A 10338-nucleotide genomic window follows, 5' to 3' on the forward strand; every position below is an offset into this window, starting at 1 on the left:
TCTCTTAGTTCTGGCTCTGTATTCTTTTTGTCACGGTAGAGAAAGCCAACTGATTTTTGTATGTTGATCTTGTATCCTGCTACTTTGCTGAATTGGTCAATGTGTAGAATGTTCTAATACATATTTCAATTTAATTCCATGCTACCTAAAAATTGGTCCAAGTCATAAGGAGGGAAATAATAAAAGACTGAATTTATAATATAGGAAATTTATATCCCAAACACATGGATATTTTAGGAGATTTCACCTCAAGATCCTTTAAATCACGAAAAACTAGAAGTTTGTAAAAAGATTTGAAAAAAAATTCTACTTTTCTAAACATATGTTCTGAGGTATCTAAGTTCCTGCCATAGATTTATCTTTTGTAGGGTTAGCACATTGTTTGTAGTTTTGTTAGGTGCCATCCGGTTGACCAGGACCTCTAGCTGCTTTATGAGCAACAGATGCAAACCTTGCCATGTCCTGTGCCATTCCCATGGTCTCTGCATGCTTTTGTTGAGGTCACAGAATCAATCTATCTCATTGAAAGTCATCCTCTCTTTTTCTGAATTTTGCCTTTCTTCTGGAAGAGAGAAAGTAAGGTTGAAGGATGATACTGAGGGCTTAGGACTGTGGTCACATAAGTTGGACGTGGGGACAGAGCAGAAAGGATGTAGAGCTTGTGACGTTCAGAGAGAGTGATGCTTATACACTTGAAAACAGTGAGCATGTCAGACTGAAGAATGCTAGTTGGGAGTCAAATATTTAAATTCTGTCACAATGTCCCTGGGAAGGGACATAATTTAGAAAAGAATCTCCTTACAAATTTAGTATCTGGTCCTTGTCTACACTAAATCAGACACACACTTTTCATCAAATGCCATGTCTGATGCACTATTCTGGGAGTAATAGGATATCTTTCTTCTTTTAGGAGATTATAATCTAACTGTGGATAGATTGTCAGAGCAAAACACAAAGATAGAGAAAAGATATTCACAAAAAGAGCTGAAGACGCTATTGCAAAGTGCTGTTTGATATTTTTAGTATTAGAGAATCAGGACCAAGTATCAAGGGAGGAAAGGGATTGAGATGGTCTTTGTAGATTTAGAAAGTGTGGCATCACTGAACTGAACGGGTGACACTTGCTAAAGAGTTATTTGGAGTAATTATAAGTGGGAGTAGAAGTTTGTCACTGAGGAAGTGAAAGTTTAGTAAAAGGTGTGGAACAGAAGCAGAGTGTGGGGTTTATGTCTCAGTCCCTTTTTTCTCTTATTCCCTACATATTCTCATGCTATCTCGTCTCTCCAGGAACTCTCATCCTCTCCAAAGGCTTCAGTTACATAGAATGTGTTGTGATTTTCAAGCTGTTGTCTCTAACTATTGCATTGCCGTATTGCCTGCATTTCACATTAGTATATATAACTGCTTAATAGTCCTCTGTCTGATTAACTTGCAGCCATCAGCGACCAGAGATGTTCCAATTTAATTTATAATCACTCCAACCTCCTTTTCAGACTTCTCCTTCTCGAATAATTTCATCATCTCTACTATGTGTAAGTTGTTTATGCTCTTTTAAGTGCTATGTTTGGAAAGACCCCCAGGAATAAACAGAATGCTATTTATAGGAGTTCCTGGAAATATTAAAACAATTAAATACATGCAGAACTCTAAGATTAGTCCTTAATACCTAGCAAATACCCAAGATATCACAATTTTTTTCAACTATGCGAGCCAGCATTACCTTTCATCCAATGTTTGATTGATCATAAAGTTCTATAAAATATTTCTCTCTTCATTTCCTGTTGTCAATACTCTCTCTTGTTGTGTGCCATCAAGTTTGGTTTTCAGAGGCTTTTAGTTTTGAGGCAGATTGCTCATTTTTCCCCCCGCAGAGCAGCTGATGGATTCGAACTGCATGCCTTTGGGACTGCAATGCAGTTTCTTACCATTAGGCCACCAGAGCAACCTCGATATCTTCTGTTAAGGCGTTAATCCAGATGTTTGTCACTTCTCGACTCTATTGCTGTGATAATTGCAATAAACTGATGGAAGCACTATCTCCAATTTTCCCTCTCTCACTTTTGATTTCCAAAATATCATCATTGTGACCTTTTTATTTTTATTATTATTTTTTTTAGTGAGGACATTTATTGGTGTATGTGTATTTCTTTTTTTTTTTAAATTATACTAGTTTATTTATAGAATTCAACTACATTGTTTTCCAGAACAGATTCATGCAATTTCCCTCACCCCCACCCATCAAATTGTACAACCCCATGATTAATCTCCCTCCCGCTGCATATCCGCATCCCTCTGCTTTCAGCCTTTCCCACCCCTGTTGGATCCTTATACTTGTTCTACAATAATGGTTTCATACAATATTTGTCCTTGTGGGACTGAGTTAGTTCACCCAGCATAATGCTTTCTAGTCCCTTCCAAGTTAGGTAATAATATACAAAATCATTGCTGCTGCATACTGTGTATATTCCATTGGGTGAATGTACCTTAATTTCTCAATCCATTAGTTTGTGGTTGGACATCTTGGCTTTTTCCATGTTCTTGCGATGGTGAATAATGCTGCTATGAACACTGGTGTACAAGTCTCCATTTGTGCCTCAGTTCTCATTTTCTCAGGGTATCTTCCAAGTAGTGGAATAGAAGGGTCATATGAAATGTCTATGTTCAGCTTTTTGAGGAAGTGTCAAACTGCGTTTGAGAATTGTTGTATCATTTTACAATTCTACCAACAATGTATAAGAGGCAAACAGACACATGAAGGAATGTTCAAGATCAATGGCAATAAGAGAGATACAAATCAAAACCATCATGAGGAACCATTTCATTCAGTAGCAGTGGCAACCTTTGAGGGTAGCAAGTAATAAATGTTGGAGAGGATGTGGGGAGAAAGGAACTCTTATATGTTGTGACCTTTTTGAATACCACTAAATGTTTCTAAGAAAAGACATTTCATTCATAATAAGACTCAGATTCCCTTGAATGGTGTAGTTATTGTTATTAGATGCCATTGTGTCAAGCATGACCCATAGCGCCCCTCTGAACAGTTAACCCTGTCCTATCCTGGGCATCCCTTGTGACCGCTGATACGCGAGAACCCATTGCTGAAGTCACTGAGTCAATCCATCTCAGGGTGGGGTGTACCCTCTTGTCCTTTACTGACTCTTCATCTTCCCAAGCATGACGTCCTTTTCCAAGAAATAGCCTCACCTAGCTACATGTGCAGTGGTGCAGTAGGTTCCACACTGTCTGTCCCTGCCTCCCTCTCCCACATTCTGAGTCACTGTTCTTCCAAAGATTGCTGATGTTTTGCATGTATTAACTATCATTTGTCTTCAAATTTTCTCCAAGTGCGTTTTCAAAGTCCTTTCTCCAATCTTTTCATCTCTCATCCTACATCTACTTCTTCATGACCACTCCACCCACTAGGTTTTCCTAACTGTGATCCTTTCTAACCTAGTCCACACTGGGTAGTGTGTCACTGGGAAACATGCATTAAAGTGAGTAATTTGAGAAGTGAGTAATTTGAGAAGAGTTTAATGTTTGAACAACTCCCAAAGCTGTAGATAGAATCAAGGCAACTTTGAAAAGGACCGAGGAAAATTCAAAGACTACAACTGGAAAGCATGATTATTATTGTTATTGCTTGGCGTGCTAAAGAGAACAAAGAAGGTAATGCCTTATGGTTTGTCCTGGGAACTGCCATCTAACTGGAGCTGTGGCCTGTTGTACAGCGAGCATCAATGAAGGTAAATACCCTGTCCTCCAGGCTCTTGAATCTGCATCCAACATCCCCTATGTCGACACCAGAAGGGAAGGCATCCTATTGAAATACCATAAGGTACCCGTTTTGGGGACACTCATCATCATGGTGAAGGAAAGACAGGGGATTTGGAAGAATAGTTGAAAAATATTTGATAAGGTGCTTTCTGCTCCGAGCTCCTAGTTCTCAGAACATGTCTTTATTATGAAACTGAAGCCATTATGTGGATGTACATAAGTACATTATATAGGGGCACTTTTGTTACAAAGTATAAAGTCCTTGATCATGGGGACCATCTATATTTCCTCCAAAGTTAGCCAAGGGCCCACTGTTTTAACAGGTGCTTGAACAAGTGAGGGAATGAATGCAATGTGAGGCTGAAGTCTGTGCCCTGTACACCATGGGGAACCATTGCTGTTTGAAGCTAATTATCCAATTAACCTTCTAGAACTCCAGATTTGTGCCACAATTCCAACTTTTTCTGCTCTGATATGGTGTCTATGTCTCTTTTGTGTGATATGTAAATGAGTGAACGTGTGCACGTGTGTTGTTTACTTCATAATGTTTAAAAATGACGACGGGTCAGACAAATACCAGATAATTTAGAAGCTTTAGATGGATTTAAGAAAACAATTTCTGTAAGAAAATGATCTTCATTTAGTCATTTATTCACTTGATTTAACCTCATGCTGTTATTAGTTATGCAGGGAAAATAGTGTTTTAATGACTCTTCAGAAAATGCTCACCACAGGAAGAACTACTGTATGACTGGAATAGTCTAAAAGGCTATTTATTTTTCTTTGCGTTTGTGTGTGTGTGTGTGTGGGGCATTAGCACTATAACTATGAGCTCCAATAATTCAGGAGAATTCTGCTGTAGAATAGCTACTAACAATGAAATTTATAATTCATATAGAAATTAAGATTTCAGAGAAGAGCAATGACCTTTTGAATGCACTAACTGGTCTAAATGTAAAACAAAAATCACAGTCTTTTGAGCAAATTAACTGCCTTAAATATAACGTAGAAATTATGTATTCTTCACCTTCATCAATACTTCTTTGATTGCAATTAAAAGCAACTTAACAATAAACACCATAGCTGATAATGTAGCTCTGTGTTTCTTTTTAAAATGAAGCAGTCTCATCAAAGAAGGTGTGTTAATTAGTTAGATAATTAGGAGCACCCCAAATTCTTATGCAACATGAAAATCAAGTTTTCAAGAGTTTGAAGGAGGAATACATGTCTATCCTTATATGTCTATATGTTGTTGTCACATACAGTTGAGTTGGAACCAACCAGGAGCTGAACCTGCAGCAGATTTTCAGAGTCAGTAGTCCCTGAAGGGGATTGCCCATCCTTCTCCCATGGAGCAGCTGGTGGCTTTTAACAACATGCTTTCAGGTTGGCAGCACAGCTCTTTATCCCTAGACTCTCAGAACTTCCAGTGTATCTGTATAGGTAGTTCCAAGGATAGGTATGTATGTAGGTAGGCAGGTAGATAATAGATGATAGATACAAAACAGAGGATGAGACTGCTTTTCAAAGAGAGTATAATTCATGTGAAAGAACCGTCTAGAATAATACAGAGAGAAAATTGCTGTTTCTGGATTCCCAGAACCTAATTCTTCATATCACCTTTTCATCTCTCTAATGCCATGCATTAATGGGTTAAACATATCCAAAGAGAAGCAATCAATCTCCTAAAACATGTCAAAAAAAGAATTTCAATGTGATTTTGGTAAAAGTTACAGAGCACATCAGTTTCCTCATTCAACAATTTATACACATTTTGTTTCCTGCGATAAGTTGCAATTTCTTCCCCTGTAGTATTTCATGTTGGGGCTGAGTTTTCTAGAAAATACTAAGGCCTATGGTATAGAATGCAGGGATTAATTTAGTAAGAGCTTTCATATAGAATGCACACACTGGATCCATTTATAAACTATAGAACCAGAAAATATCTGTGCTAAGGGAATTTTGTGGGTGAATAGTGGTAGAATGCCATCATTAATTATTTCCCTTCATTAATGGCTTATCAAAGGAAAGCAGAAGTGGTGCCTATGTTGTTTTCAGGAAAACAATTTTGCTTATGCCCTGTTTTCATAAGCAGGGAGAATAATTTTTCCTTAAATCCTTCTTAAAATGGTAACTTTCTTCTCTTTTGCTGATACAAACCTAATCCTACCTTTTTTGTTCTTTCTAGCTCAGGATTTACCAGTTTTATTTATTTTTTTTCCCTCCCTAGTAATTTATATGAGCTTGAAAGCTGAATAAAAAGTGAAAAAATGAGCTAAGAAACCAACTATTCACTTGAATAAATGGATCCCCTTTATCCTTGCCACATGGATGAGAACTTATCATCTGAGATCTCATCACCATTTGTTACCATCTACTTTCTGTTTCTGATTGATAAGCAGGAGTCTTCAAGGCTTAAACTAATATTCAAACTAATCCTTGGAAAATTAGTACTAATTTTTGTCACCTATGGCAGATCCTGACTTTGGAACAGCTGAGTGCCAATTTGCAGGAAAGAGAAGACAAGACACCTGAACCCTTTTCCCTAACTGGCAAAAACCAGGAGTCTCTTTTTCTAAAAAAATTAATTTTAATGAAAGTTCACAGAGACTTAGAGTATCCAGTCATTCATTGTTGCACTTTTCTTCCTGCCCACCCCCTGCCCCCACTTCACTCCTTTCCTTGAAAGGTAAAAGAAAAACTCTTTCATTGTTAAGCAATCCCTCCCCGTCAAGTCCACTCCACTATGCAGCCTTTGTTTTGGACTCCTGTCATGACAATAATACCTAATCACATATCCCTTTTAAACGGTTCTCTCCCTCAGCTGTTTCAATGCAGTAAAATTATTTATCCCCTCCTTCTCTGCCTTCCCTCAACCCTGATGTCAGTCCCATTTTACAACAGTGGCCCTGTGCAATATTTGTCCTTTTGTGACTGAGATATTTCACTCAGCATAATCAACTAAGAAACGGCTGCACTTTCAGTCTAGACAACTTTATCTCTAGACTTTACCTTCCCTGTGAGTTCTCATGTAATGTAACTGCCTCTTGCTCAATGTTTATAAAATTTAACTTCTTCCTCTCCAAACTTGTTCTTATGCTTGTCTTCCCTCATTCCATCAAAATGAAAATATTGTACCAATTTGGGTCATGGAAGAGACTAGAAATGACGGGAGAAGCTGTGCAGCGATCTGCAGTAAACATGTATGAGCTCATCCTACATTCTTGTCATAACAGCCAATTTCGCAACAAGCTTATTTTTGTTGTTAGGTGTCATCCAGATAGCTCCAACTCATAGTGATCCTTTGCACATTGGGATGGAACACCCTCACACTCTTTTCCATGCTTAAAACCATTGTTGCAGTCACTGTGCTCATCCATCTCATCGAGGGTCTGTCTCTCTTTTATGAACCTTCTACTTTCCCAAGCACAATGTCCTTATCCAAGGATTGGCTCCTTTTTATTAACATGCCCAAATAAGTAAGATTAAGGCTTACTAGCTTTGCTTCTAAGCAAGCTGTATCTATTCCAAGACAAGTCAACTTGTTCTTTTGGCAGTCCATGGTATATTCAATATTCCTTACAAACATCACAGAAAAGAATTTAAGAAGCAACTTGACCAATTCCCTCTGGGAGAGTGCTACACCTAAATTCTCTTTGGTTCTCATGTGGGAATCAATTCCCTGAAGGCACTGAAAAAAATATACTCTGAATTAAACATTATTGTGTTTGTGGTACAATATGTAGAAGGTTGAATCTGAATTTGAGGTATAGAGAGAAAAGAGTTTAATTCTATCTCCAAAATAGATTCCCCTAAGGCAGGGGTAGATCAATGTGCCTTAGGGGAAACCCTTGTGCTATGTGAATGGAGTTTATGCTGCCTTCAAAGCTTTCATCTCTTTAAGGCAGTTTGGGAAGTAACTGAGAATACAGAGAGGCTGGCTTCAGCAAGGTTGGGAGTAGTATTTGGAAAGCATCCAGAGCGAGTCTTAGATGCCTGTGATGGGCAAAAGCAAATCTCCTATCACAAATCATACTAGTTTCTTAGGAGTAGGTGGGATAAGACCCTTAAATCCTGGTAGCAAGGGAAGAGAGAATTAACAAGAGAGTGCTTTATTCCTAAAGCATTTTATAAGATATATTGAGAGCAAAACAGCTGTAAATAAAAGGTCTGGAAAGAAATAGTGGGAGGGCTGGCACTGGCTGAGGTTCTGTGCCCTAGAACCAGAGGGTATCTGCCGCTAAACACCTTGATTTGGTAAACTGGATTGCCTGATGCTGAAAAAATAGGGGGTTATGTGCCTGGAGAGATTATAGAAAATGACTGCCTGGAAAGGGTCAATGATTGTTTTTAAAGGTATTTAACCTGCTTATTTATCTGGCAGTAGTCATCAGTTTTATTTGAAAGATAAGCCAAGATGGGTACTTAAAAATTGCATTCAGGAACTGTGGAGGAAGAAACAGTTGGCATGGTGTGTTTCCAAATTCAGCTCCTTGTACTATCACCTCTTCTCTGAGGACTCAGTGCTCCCACTTCAACTAGTCAGATAAGGAAGGCAGACTGGGATACAAGGTCAGGGTCGTATCATCTGTCATAACTCAAGTTCACCATGGTGGCTGACAAAGCCTAGCGCTTAAAGGTTCAAGCTATAGCAAACCTGTCCATCATCAGATAACCAGCTGAAGAGTTGGAGTCGGTTGCAAACCTTCAGTCTGTTACTGAGAAATAAGCTGGATGTCAATGTGGGGTCCAGAGAGGCCTGAATTCCTATGAGTGGTGAAGATTCCATGTACAAGTTCTCTGAAGTTACTCATCTTGATCCATTTCATAAAGCTTGCAGAAGAAATCCTGATACCCAATGCAGTACAAAGACATTCCACAAACTCAGAACAACGGGGGCTGACCTCTACAGGCTGCAAGAACCTGGGTCTTGAGAAGGGCCAAAGTCCACCATCCTGTTTGGGGTTCATGCCATTTTGTTTGAAGAAGGTGCAACACTCTAGCTTCACTGCTACCATTAATAGAAGTAATTTTTGTGAAATATATATCTAATAATTAGTGTAGGATAGACTGCAGGTTGTTGCATGAAGGCATCATTCAAATTATGAAAGTGAAAGTGTAATAATATTTGAAGGCAATGAGTGATGTTGTTGTCAGGTGCCGTGTAGTCGCTTGTGACTCATAGTGACCCTGTGTACAACAACTCTGAAGCCTGCCCTGTCCTGAGCCAGTCTCACTGACGCGGACACACTTACTTCCTTGGCTCCAGTTACTGTATCAATCCATCTCATCCTGAGTCTTCCTTTCCTGCGCTGTCCCTCCACCCTTCCAAGCATGATGTCCTTCTCCAAGGACCAGTCTGTGCTGGTCACATGCCCAAAGTATGTGATATGGAGCTTCAAATTTCTAACCTCCAAGGAGATACTTGGTTTCACTCTCTCTAATTCAGACCTATTGTTGACAGGCCATTGCATGTTCAAGACTGTTCTCCAGCACCACAACTCAAAGGCATCATTCTTTTGCTGTTATCCTCTGTTTAGATTTCTGATGTAAAGCAAGTAATTGTGAAGACAATGGCCTGGATCAGGTGCATCTTAGTTTCTAGACAGACATTGTTGCTTCTCAGTACTCTGGAGAAGTCCCAGACAGCAGAATTTCCCGGCGCAATTTGTCTTTTGATTTTCTGACTGCTGGTGCCAAGAGTGTTGATTGTGAAGCAGAATAAGCTGTACTGGTTAACAACCTCAATCTCTTCTCCATCTATCATTGTGTTACCAATCGACCCAATGGTGAGAATCTATGTCTTCTTGATATCGAGCTTCAATCTATACTGAAGACTATAGTCGATCTTCTGCAGCAAGCTCTTCAGGTCCTCTTAAGTTTCAGCAAGCAAGGTTGTGTCATCTGCATAATTTAAGTTGTTGATGAATCTTCTTCCAATCCTGATTCCACATTCTTCCTCATATAGCCCAGCATCCAAGATGATCTGTTCTGCATATAGATTGAAAAGGTATGAAGACAGGGTGCATCCCTGATGCACTCCTTTCCTGATTTTGAACCATGCAGTGTTTTCCTTGCTCTGTTCTGAGGACTGCTTGTTGGTACAAGTATAGGTTTCACATAAGCATGATCAAGTGTTCTGAGATTCCCATTCTTCTCACTGTTAGCCATGATTTGTTGTGATCCACACAATCAAATGCCTTTGCATAGTCAATGAAACATATAGATATTCCTTTGGTGCTCTTTGCTTTCAGCCAAGATCCTTCTGACCTTGGTTATAATGTCTCTAGCATTACAACCTCTTCCAAACCCAGCTTGTATTTCTGCAAGTTCTCTGCCAACGTAATTTCTGGATAATCTTGAGCAGAATTTTGGTTGAGTGTGATATTAGTGACAATGTTAGATAATTTTCACACTCCGTTGGGTCACTTTTTTTTGGGAAAGGAAATAAATATGGATCTCTTTCAGTCAGTTGGCCAGGTAGTTGTCTTCCAGATAGTGTATCTTATTCCTAATAAGCAAAATACTTTCCTTAGGTCCTCAAGGAGTTTTTTTTTTCTATTT

The sequence above is a fragment of the Elephantulus edwardii genome, unplaced genomic scaffold (genome assembly GCF_000299155.1).
Source record: "Elephantulus edwardii isolate Elephantulus edwardi_28Jun2011 unplaced genomic scaffold, EleEdw1.0 scaffold00022, whole genome shotgun sequence".
NCBI lineage: Eukaryota > Metazoa > Chordata > Mammalia > Macroscelidea > Macroscelididae > Elephantulus > Elephantulus edwardii.